Below are 11,937 nucleotides of genomic sequence, written 5' to 3' on the forward strand. Positions count from 1 at the left end.
GATCAGTAAAAGATGGGGCTGGTGAGTGGCCCTGGAAGTTTGGCTGAAGAGTTTGGATTTCCTCCTGTGGGCAGTGGGGAGCCATGGAAGGTTCTTGAGGTGAAGAGGAACCTAATGTTGATGTTGGCCATGCTGAGATGGACAAGGTAGACCATAGCAGGAAAGGCTGGAGTCTCAGTCAGGGCTTTGGAGGAAGACAGGAGACCATCGGTACAGGCCTGGTTAATGGGACATTGGCATTTCATTTTCCTAGGACCTCCCTGTGTGAAAAGGATAAACCCAGTCTGAGGCCTGGACCCCTGAGGTGTCCCTACCGCCGAGCCCTGAGGTCTGAGCTTAGGAACAAGGGCCACCCCATGCCCCCAGCTATCACTACCACACTGAGGCCCTCTGACTGGACACGGGACTCCACAAATGTCACTAAGCCTTGCTCTCAAATGATTCAACTTTTCACTTTGCACACAATTCTGGGGTAGAGTCAATGTCTGCAATTCAATGACCCATCAGCCTAAAATTCCCAGTGTGGGGTTCTGGGCACCTGGCAGGTGCTCAAGAAATGTACACCCCCACCCTCTTGCAGATCATTAAGGATAGCATTTTTTATTTTGGAGATGGGGAAACTGAGGCCCAGGGAGGCAAAGAGACTAGCCCAGAGCCACAAGCCAATAGTATAGCAGGGTCAGGACCAAGTCTCCCGAGTTCACACCAAAGGTCCTTCCACTTCATCACTGTGAAAATCACTATCTCAAACCCTGACAAACATGGAATCCCCAGGGCAGCATGTACAAATGTGGGTCTCCAGGCCCCCATTCCTCAGCACTGCTGACTCAGTAACTTCAAAATGGGGAACTGGAATCTGAGTTTAATAAGCTCCACAGGCGGACTGAGGGAAAGACCTGGAGAAACATTGTTTTAGTCGACTCTCTCAATTGTGCAATCAGGGAAACTGAGGCTGGGAGAGAGCAAGGGGCACATAGCAAGCAGGTGACAGAGGGATTTCAGGACCCAGGTATTTGATGCCCAGCCCTGAACCCAACTGGGCCTGACTTACTGGAGGGCGTTTCAAACGATCCCCCAAACCCCGTGAGTCTGCCCCTCTCCCCTGCACAGAGGTGACTGTGACAGAGAATCCGCTCAGCTGTCAGCTCCTCGCCCCAGTAGCTTTCCAGGCAAGAGGTGACTCGGAAAAGGGCAAATGCAGAAAATGGCATTGCCTGGGCTTGATAAAAACAAGTCGGGCAGTTGCCCTCGGGGCCGCAGGGCTCAGCTCTAAGGAGCCCTTGTTCTCAGAGCTGAGCTGACCCTCCCTGGCCCTGCCGCCTGCGCCCCATCTCCCTGTGGGCCGGCGCCATTCACCTGCCCCCCTGGGGAATTCTGCGTCTCCCCCACCCAGTCTGGCAGGCTGCACCCTCAGAGGTCTCTCTGTCCTCCCTCTACCCACCCTCCTCCCTCCTCCCAGACTTGCCACAAGCCCTCTTCAAGTTGCCCGGATCATTCAAACTGCTCGTTGTCCCTGTCCTGGTTCAGGACCTCGTTTCCTGGTTTCTGCGCCAGAAAAGTGTCCCAGCTGCTGTCCCTGCCCAGATCTACCCTAGCAAGGGCCACCCATTTGATTCTTCATCTAACGATCATTCATTGAGCAACTACTATGTTCCAGGATACAGGATGAGTAAGACAGCCTCCCCTCCCTACTGTCCTTTGAATTTCTGTGCTATTTGGGGGGCCACGTTTGAGCTTGGAAATCTGTGCCAGGGCTGTGAGTGCTGGGACCTTGGCCCCTACACAGCCTCTAAATGCTGGGGTCCTATCATCTCTCCACGGCCCTGCCAGAGAGCCAGGTGCTGGCCCCAGTGCCCCTTCCCAGACTTGGGCAGACCCTCCCCAACTGGAGGTTACAAAGCATGCTGTCTTTGTGATTTCATTTGACCCTCATCCGGGGGCTGTGAGGCAAAGCAGGGGCTGGTATTCCCATTTCACAGATGGGAGACTGAGGCATGGGAACAGTGTGACTTACCAAGGCCACCTGGTGAGGAAAAGGCAGGGCTTGGTGATAGCCCAGGTCTCCTGATGTCACCTGCAAGGTTCCTCGCCCTCATCCTAACGGCAGCCGTGGCTCAGGCTTACTTGGTGCCTGGCATCATAATGAGCTCTTGGCAGGCGATTCACCCAGCCATCACAATAGCCCTTCACAGCGGGGACATACCGTGACTCCACCTGACAGATGAGGACACGGAGACTCAGAGACGTAGCTTGAGGTTACTCCGTGCGTGAAGAGCAGAGCTAAGATTCAACAGCAGCTTGTCCTGATTTTAGAGCATGTGTTTCAAACCTAAGCCACAGAGATTATGGGATGACATTTAAACCCAGCCAAACATGGGGTCATGCAAAGTGCCCAGAGGAGGAGGGCGTGAGGCTGGGAATCAGCAGTCCACGTCTTACCAGAGTGTGCAAACTAAGCTCTTGGCTCAAATGAGAACCTCCGGGCAGCCTGATAGAAAAACAGCTTTTGGGGTTGGGGGGTGCTTGGGTTGGCCCTGCCCCTCTAGCCCCTCTCACTCCCAAGATAGCCTCTAACTTATGAGGATAATAGTGGTAACAATAGTGATAAAGTACTACTATTTTCATAAAAGCAGCGAAGATTCTCTGAGCACTTGCTATGTGTGAGCTGCCATATGGCCAAACCATTCATTATTTCCTTATTCTTGTTCCCATTTACAGATGAGGAAAGTGAGGCTTAGTTGAGTTAGTTAACCAATATGAGAACACACTGATAATGAAGGGAAGATTCAGGATTTAAGCCCAGAGCCCACAGATGCACTTCCACACCGAGTCCGGTGGGATGGAGCAGAGACACAAGAGAACTTTCCATGGGTTCATCTGTAGGACTCTTTCCCGGACTCCTTTTTCCTCATTTCCTGATTCCCAGTGTTTCTGTGTTCTCTGTCCCAAGAACCTTCCTCTCAAGAGTGGCTTCTCTCACAAAGCTCCCCACCTTCCCTTTACAAACATTCCTTCTCCCTCTTTATGAAAGATAGTTCCCTCTTTGTCCCCAGTCCCTACTCAAGGGCATGGCTCTGAACACAGGGGCTCTGATGACCCACCGATGTCTGGGAAGCAAGCCAGATGGTTTTCAGTTTGCTTTCAACAAAAGAGTGTTATTACTGCTACCAGTCTTAATCTACTTAGAATCACTGAGAAACAATCTCTGATCCACACCACCTTGTGATTTTTGGCATAAATGTTGGAAGCAGTTCCAAGAATTGAGCAACACTGCCTTAATAAAAATTCCCCATGTCCACCCATTTGCCAAACAAATAAACACCCATTTTTTTTTGTATCACTTAGTTCTCCAAAATTGAAAATTAGGTCTCTGCTGGGTTGCTGAATCCTGCCTCCTTCTTCGCAGTGACTAAGTTAATTCAGAGATAAAAGAACAAATTGAGAAAAAGTTCTGTTCGTTGCCTTAAAATATCCATTTCCAAATCAATATTACTTTGTGGATAATTATTATTAGTTTAATCGACTATACATGAATGTTAGTTGGAATGATAACAATGTAAAATATTATTTTAAATACTTAGTGCCTTATTGTAAAAAAATTTTGAAAAACTTTTAATCAAGATACATATTTTTGATGCAGAGAAGTGCACTTCCCTCTTTGCCTGAAACCCCATCCCCTGTTCTTTTCCCACTTGTTAGCTTTGCAACAGCTTTGCTAACCTCCTAACTATTCCTCGAACACACTAGCACCTTTCCCACCCTAGGGCCTTTGCACATGCTGTCCCCCCTGCCCAGATTGCTCATCTCCTAGGTATAATTATGGCCTCGTTCTCACCTCCTGCAGTCTTTGCTCTAAGTCACCTTCTCAGTGAGGCCTTTTCTGACCCCTGTATCCAAAATGTCTCCCTCTTCCTCTCAACCCTTCACACTCCCTTGCCTTGCCTTTTTCCCTCTTAGCACCAATCTCCTTATAAGGACACTAGTCAGATTGGATTAGGGCTAATCCTCATGACCCATTTTAACTTAATTACCTCTTTAGAAGGTAATTTTAAAGAATTGCATTCTCTCCAAATGCAGTCACATTCTGAGGTACTGGGAGCTGGGATTTCAACATATCAATTTGGGAGGTGGACACAAGTCAACCCATAACACATGGAAGCTTCACTTTATACTAATTCCTCCAGCTCTGTGCTTATGATTTGTGTGTTTTATGTATGTATGTTCTGCTTCAATAAAGAAGATGTGAGAGGCACATCGTTTTTTAAAAAATTCTATTAGTACAAACAAAAAGATTTGGAGTCTGCTCAGGGGAGGTTGCTCTGACTAAAAATCATAGTGTGTCTTCCACGGTTCTAGGGTGACACCCCACATAAATCCCCAAGGTTGTGAATAGACAGAGAAAAGGACAGCCCACCAGGGTCCACATCCAGACTCTGGGAAAGGGCCGGCTACAGGGTGGGGGTGAAGCCGGCCCAGCTGGTTTGCCCCATCCTCAGCAGATAAACCCCCTCCTTTTATGCCTATTTTATAGATGGTACAAACTGAGGCCTCAGGAGAAGGGCCACTCTGGCTCTTTGGTTCTGAGAGCCCTCAGCCCTGACTGCACCCGGCCACGCTGTCCTGTCCCTCAGGCCTGGCCTCGTCCCATCATTATCTTCCTCCTGCTGAGTGGGGTGTGAAATGGGCAAAGAGCCTGCAGGAGGGTAGGAGTCCAGCCAGTTCTTGCCAGGCAGCCTGCCCAGCCCAAGCGTCCTCTGGCCTGGCTACCCTGTGACTGACTCCAGATTCCCCACCAGTGGCACCCTGAGGGCCCTGGGGACAGCCTGGGTGCCTGGGAGGGATGAGGAAGTGGGATTAAGAGAGGCCTATGGGGATCAGGGGACCTGGGTCCCTTCTATATGCAGCACTGACTTGCTGTGTGACCTTGCTGAGCCCCTTTGCCTCTCTGGGCCGCGGCCTCCTCTCCTCTGACATTCCTCTCACCCCAAGAGGGGCCCAGGAGAAACACGTGGAGGATGATGGAATGGCAACAGCAAGACCCCCACCCATCCTCATGGCCAAACAGTCCTTCAATGGCACCACCTTTTAGAGTGTGCAGGTCCCCCTTTCTGACCTTCAGGGAAGCACTAAGGCCAACGCCTAGGGGACTCTGAGACCCGGGGATGGGAAGTGACACATTCCCCAAGAATTCAAGTGTCCTTTCAGAAATGTGAGTTTCCTTGTGAATTTTGAGATTTCTGACACCCACGGGAGGGCTGATAGTCTTCCCTAAATCAGTGATTTTCCTCAAGAAAACTAAGACTCCACGGGAAGGTGCCTTAAAATAGGAGCTAACTTCTGGAGCGCTTAGGATGCCTCAGGGCATCAGGTGAAAGCTGAGGCCTCCCCCTCAGAACGCTGCAGTTTTACACACTGGGCCATGGACGCATGCAGAGAGCCCCTCCAGACACACACACTCAGACACACACACTGGGATTCATGGCGGGTTCAGGAAGTGACAACTCCCCACCCAAGTGGCCGGCCCAGATGGCCTCTTGACCTCATCCTCCTCAGGCCACCTGGGCTGAGAGCCTTTGCCCCGCTCTCCTCCCCGCACCCCCCCTTCTGGTATCAGCCAGCAGTGGCCAGTCTTCCAAGAGCCCTGCTCAGGTCCCCCAGGGCATCCTCCCGCTCCCTCCACCCACCTGCTACTTAAGCTCCTCTCCACGCCTGGCTTTCACTCCAGGGGCAGGCGGCGGAGACCCGAAGGTCCTAGGTGACGGGAGCCATAACCCAGGTAAGGGCCCCACATTCCCCGCTCTCAGAGGCCTGGAGAGCAGCCAGGTGGTGGTGAGAAGGAGCTGGAGCCCTGGGTTCTGGTCCTAGCTCTGACATCGACCTGCCAGGTGACCCCGAGGCCTCAGTTTCCAGATCTGCAAAATGGGGGCCCTCCACCTTTGGTAGATGATGTCTGTCAAATAGCCAACACCACACCTACTGGAAATCCAAAGCCCACTTGTCCAAAGACCAAAAACGTGTCGGCTTATGGACATGCTGTATTGACCTTGCTCATTTGTGGTAAATATGAAGGATTCAGAGCACTCCCCACCCAGGAGGAGGGGATACAGAAATGATGCGAGATGAGTGCTGAGTGCGGGGCCTGGCATCCGGAAGCCCCTGGCACATTGAAGTTGCTGTCATTGTCATTGTTCTGGGGCCCCACGGTTAGCCCCAAAGAGAACAGGTGCTCTGCATTGGGGGCTGTTTGGCTGCCTCCCCACGGGCCCCAGTGAGAAGGGGGACTGAGCTCCTGCAGGGGCTCCGAAGGAGTGGTGGAGTGAGGACTGTTAGCTGGGTGTCTGCAAACAACAATCATAACTGGCATTGTTCCATTTCTCTGTCCAATTTGTGGGACATAATTCCCACCTCTGTCATCTGCAGAGCGCTCAGAGGGGGCTCCCAGGGCCCCACGGACTGCGGGACCCCACGCCTTTGTATGCACTACCAAGAAAACAGACACGCTGTGAATTAAGCACATTGATTATAAGATGCTTCCTGATTTCGGAGACAGTCATGGGAGGAAAACATCTGCCTCAGAGCCACTGAAATGTGGTAGTAAAAACCACAATGGCGTAACAGATAGGACAAGCCTCTCAGCCCTAGAGGGGCTGCCCGCCGTCCTTCTATCTTTTTTCTTCCACATGTTGTAAGTTGAGGTGTAAGTCTCATGCAGTAAAGCATACAGCTTGATGACTTTACTTGTACACCCATGTAAGCACCGCCCCCATCCAGGGACACAGCATTTCTGTTACCCAAATGCTCCCTGATGCCCCATCCTGGTCAGACCTGCCCCCCAGAGGGGATTCCTCTTCTGATCTCTAACACCACGTGTGAGTCTTGTCTCGGCTGTTTTTGAGTTCCATGTAAGCAGAATCAGACTGGCTGCTTCCGTTCGATGTAATGCCTGTGAGATCCACTCACTCATCTTGCTGCATCTGTCAGCTCTCTCACACATCCCCGTTCTTCTCAATCAAACGAAATCCAATTCAGGAAGCCTGTCTCCTCCTTTCTCCTACCCTCCCCTCCCTGGAGTGCACTCAGGCCCCAAACTAGTCCTCCCCGTCCGTCTGTGTGTTGGCCTGGCCTGCTGCCCCTCACCCAGGCTGCAGAGCAGCCCTGGGAGGTCCTGCTGGTGACTGGACCTCTCAGCCTCCTGGTCAACCTGAGGCCTGGAGGAACGCCACAGGCCATTCTTTCCAGCATTTCTCACTCATGCCCAGGCCTTCGTGAGCATCCATCAGGTGAGAGCCCCGACCCAACATTCTGTATCTGTCCCCTCGTACCCAGGGCAGGTGAGGTCTGCCCTACCCCAGTGACGTCCAATCCCGAGCTCCTTGGGGCTGTTTTTCCCCCATCCAGCTCAGTTAGCTGTACTTCTGGGCTTGAGTTCACAAACTGGCAGTCTCAGGGATAGATCCACAGATGTGTGTGTGTGTGTGTGTGTATTCCACAAAGTATATTTGAATAATTTTAAAAATCTGACTTAGTTGCCAGTATCTTAACATCAAGAGCTTCAATTCATCCTCTTGACAAATTGTTTGAGGTGTCTATGATGAGCCAGGCCCTACTGTGGAAGCTGGGAATACAACAGTGAACAAAACAAGGACCTTGACAAAAAGGACCTTACCTTTTACAGGCACTTGCATAAGAATTAAAAAAAAAAAATCTAATCCCTGCTTTTCTTGAAAATTCTAGATTCTAGCCAGAAGGGGTCCACATTTCCCTTGTGGTACGAGTTGGCTGGTGTCTTATAAGAGCTGCAGATTTTAAAAAGCACTTGCCCTCCAGTGCCTGGCAGCCCCCTTCCCACATTTGAGCTGCTCGCCTGGCTCCTGAAGGCATTTGAATTCTTTACCTCCTGGTCTAGACTTCTGGAAGGCAACTATTGTCAATCCTGGTCTACAAGAAAGACTGTTAAGGACCCTTCCCCGCCTTCTCCCCTCCACACTCTGCTCACACTGTCTGCTCCCCATCTCCAACATGCATAGAAAAAGCCCAGGTCTAGGGTTAAGGGGAGGGGACATTCCTTCCCAGTTTCTACAGTATGAAAAATAAATTTCAGGTGATTCTCAAGAGGCCACTAGCTCCATTAGATTATTAAGAAATTACCTTTTGGGGCAACTGGGTGGCTCAGTCGGTTAAGCGTCTGCCTTCGGCTCAGGTCATGATCCCAGGGTCCTGGGATCCAGCCCCACATCGGGCTCCCTGCTCAGCGGGAAGCCTGCTTCTCCCTCTCCCACTCCCCCTGCTTGTGTTCCCTCTCTCGCTGTGTCTCTCTCTGTCAAATAAATAAATAAAATCTTAAAAAAAAAATTACCTTTCCATAGTCATTGCCATCCGCTGAGGGTTTCTCATGGGCCCAGTGCCATGCCAGGGGCTTTGTGCACATTATCTCATTCCGTCCTCCAACCTCCCTGTAATGAAGGGCCTACTCTTAGTCCCATTTTACATCTAGGGAGACTGAAGCTCTAAGAGGCAAAGTGACTCAGCCGAAGTCACCCAGCAATTGGATGGTGGACCTGGAATCGGGAGGCAGATCTTCCTGTCCCCCATAACCACCTACAAGCCCCCACTCTGATCCACTTCCATCCTTGCCCAAGGGGAGTCCTTGCTGCTTTTCTCTGGAACTGAGGAGGATGGCACAGCTCGCCACCCACCCTGCCACAGTCTCATTGCCTCCTCCGTGATGGGACTGAGCTGAAGGAAACTGGTAGAGAGGAATATTCCCACTATTAATGCTTATTGCATGCACATAGACCCGGTGCTAAGATCAGGGGATATCAGATCAAAGCCTTCCTTCAGGAGGTGACACCCAAGGGAGAGTAGGTTGCTGAAATGACTGTGATAAGGATGTCATTGGGCTTAGCTCTTGTTACCATTTCCTTTGAATCTGATTGGTTATATATTGCTGCATCACAAACTGCCCCCAACGTTTGGTGGCCTCTATCAGGAATTCAGGAGCAGTTCAGCTGGACAGTTCCAGTCTGGAGTCTCCTAAGGTTGGAATTAGGTATTGGCGGGGCTTGTAGTCACCTGAAGACTTGCTCATTCACATGTCTGGTGGATGATGCTGGCTATTAGCTGGATCCTTACCTGGGGCTGTCAGCTGGAGTGCCTACCTGTGGACCATGTGTGGCCTGGGCTGCCCCCCAACATAGTGACTGAAGTCCAGTCTAGAAGCTGTGTTCTTTTAATGACCTAGCCTCGGAAGTCACCTAGCATCACTTCGGTCATGCTGCATTCTTTGGAGCAATCACCAGCTTCCCCCCAACTCGAGGAGAAGGAATACATTCTTTGGAACTTCCCCCCCCACCATGAGGGAAATACCAATAATATTGTATGAAGAACATGTGGGACAGGATAAATATATAGCTGTGGTTATCTTTGAAAAATGCAATCTACCATAGCATCCTCATTCACTGGTCCAAATATTAGAGTGAATTCAAACAATAACTATCTGTCATAATTCTAGATCTTTCATTACCACTGAGTGACCTTGGGCAAAATAATTTTACTTCCATTTCTTTGTCTGTAATTTGGCGTTAATAGTGCGTGCCTTGCAGGGCTGTTAAGAAGGGAAAGCAATTTTCCCACCTCTTCCCACACATTCCCCAAGAAATGAAATCGCAAGTGGAAAACCCCTGACAAGGGGACTGGCACAGAGTAGGCCCTCAGTAAACAGTGACTCCTGCTTCAACAGTGTCTTCCAGCAGAAGCATCATACCATAGAGTGAGCTCTGGGGCCAGCCTGCCTGGCTCTGGGTTCTAACTGCCACTTCCCAGCTGTCCTCATTTCTCCACCCCTAAAACAGGCATGATAAAGCACGTGTTTCATAAGGTTCTTGTGAAGATGGAATGGGTCAGTGCAGACAAAGTGCTTGGTGCAATGTCAGGCACAGAACACACTTCGTAAGTGCTAGCCATTATTAGGACTACATGTGCAGAGAAAATTGCTGCACATTTATGAAGTGCTTCTATGTCTACTGCCATGTTTTCCTCTCAAGAGATGGAGCAAGTAAAAATAGGCCAGTTTTATAGATAAAGAAACTGAGGCTCAGAGAAATGGAGTGGCTTGGTTAAGCCACATAAAAAGTGATGGTGAAGATCGGATAAGACGCCAGGGCTCCTGGATCCCAGATCAGTGTTTCCCTGTTGACCACCTCTTGTCTCCACAAGTACTTGGAGTGAACATGGGGGCGTTTTTGTGGGCTGTCCTCCTCCCCTGGTGCCTGCTTAGAGCAAGCCATGCTCAGTTTGGAGGTTCCAGCTCCCAAACAGGTGAGTTGTCCCATCCTTCCTGGAAGGTCCTTCCAGGAAGATTTCAGAAACAAATTCCTTTCTGCTGGACAAGCTGACACTTATCACAAGGCTGACTCATTAGAAGTGCTTAGATATGCAGATGACATAGGAGGCACTTTGCCTTTCCCAGAGGTTCCTAATACTTTTCAGATCCCGCTTGGTGTCTAGATCATATGTTTAATACAAACCACATGTCACCTCTCTGCCCTCTGATTGTAGTCTTCCCCTCTTACACTTAGTTCCCAGACAAATCTTTCCAGCCTTAGTCTCTGATGACCTAAGTCCCATGAGATTGCAGGTAAGTACTTAGCCAGCTGCTTTGGAACCACATATCACAGACTTAGAGCTTCCAATCTTTTGATAAAAGAGTTTGGAAACCACTCATATGCCTCAGGTCCAAAGTTTGGTCCATATCTTTCTCTGAAGCTTTCTTATCTGGAACCCCACCCCCGATACCACTTTCTGTCTTAGTGATTGTTTGGTTGCAAGGGACAGAAATTTTCCTTACGAAGTAGTTAAGTAAAAAGATTGATTTATAAAAAGGGGAGAGATGTTATCCAATTGATTTCAAAGTTCAGAATTCCCTGGGCCTCCCAGAGCACTAACACCAAGATCGGGGAAGCTGTCAACAACTAAGTGGTTACCCCCCCACCCCCCATGAAGCCACAGTGCTTATTTCTCAGAGCATAAATGTATCATCATTTTCTCTGTTCCACCCTAAATGGCCCCAATGTGATTACCTTCTGTCTGACTTGTCATTGCCTCCTGGGTCAAATGCTCAAAAAAATCTAGTAATAGATTGAGTCTTCGTTCTAAATCTCTGAGGGTAATCCTTATCCTGGTTCCTGGGCATGGTCACAGAGCTGGCTCTGGGCTGAGCTCTCATTCCTGTGGCTCTAGTGGGAGGGTGTGGCCTCGGACTCACCTATGTGCCTTTGTCCCAGCAGGCAGTAGAAGTGGAGGTCTCCTGGGCAGGGGCGGTCTGTTGGGCACAGGCCTTCTCAAGACTGGCCAGGTGCTTGGCAATGGTGGTATGCTTGGCACAGGCCTTCTCAGTGAGAACAACCAGCAGGCTCAGACCACCAGCAGTTCTTCAAATAGCAGAGGAGATGCCCACTTCTATGAACATAACTCTCCTAAGAATGACCAGTACATTTCTCTGAAGGACGCTGATGTCACTGAGTACAGTGTCCAGCCTGAGAAATCCACTGTGCTCCCAGCCCTACCCCTGAAATCCAACCTGATGACCACACCCCCAGTAAGAATGGCTGGGCTGAGTCTTATTCCACCCATGAGAACCCATGTGGCCAATCAGGTCACTGTGGGTTATCCTGGTCAAAGTGAGATGAGGGGTCAAGGCTCTGCTGACAAAAGTGATGTGACTGGCCAAGGATCCTTAGACCACAAAGAAGTAACTCCTCCCAGACAGTTTGGTCAAGAGGGTATGAAAACCCTGGCTACTCTGACCATACAGCATCAGCCCAACCTGACATTACAGATGTGAGAAGTATGAGTGTCTCAGGCAATGGTCTTCCCACAGATGCTTCTCTAGGAAGTGCTGTCATGTCTAAGGCAGCTATGCCTGGCAGTTATGGTCAG

Source organism: Mirounga angustirostris, unplaced genomic scaffold (genome assembly GCF_029215605.1).
Source record: "Mirounga angustirostris isolate CCGP_5_RB_7025 unplaced genomic scaffold, mMirAng1.0.hap1 SCAF_10, whole genome shotgun sequence".
NCBI lineage: Eukaryota > Metazoa > Chordata > Mammalia > Carnivora > Phocidae > Mirounga > Mirounga angustirostris.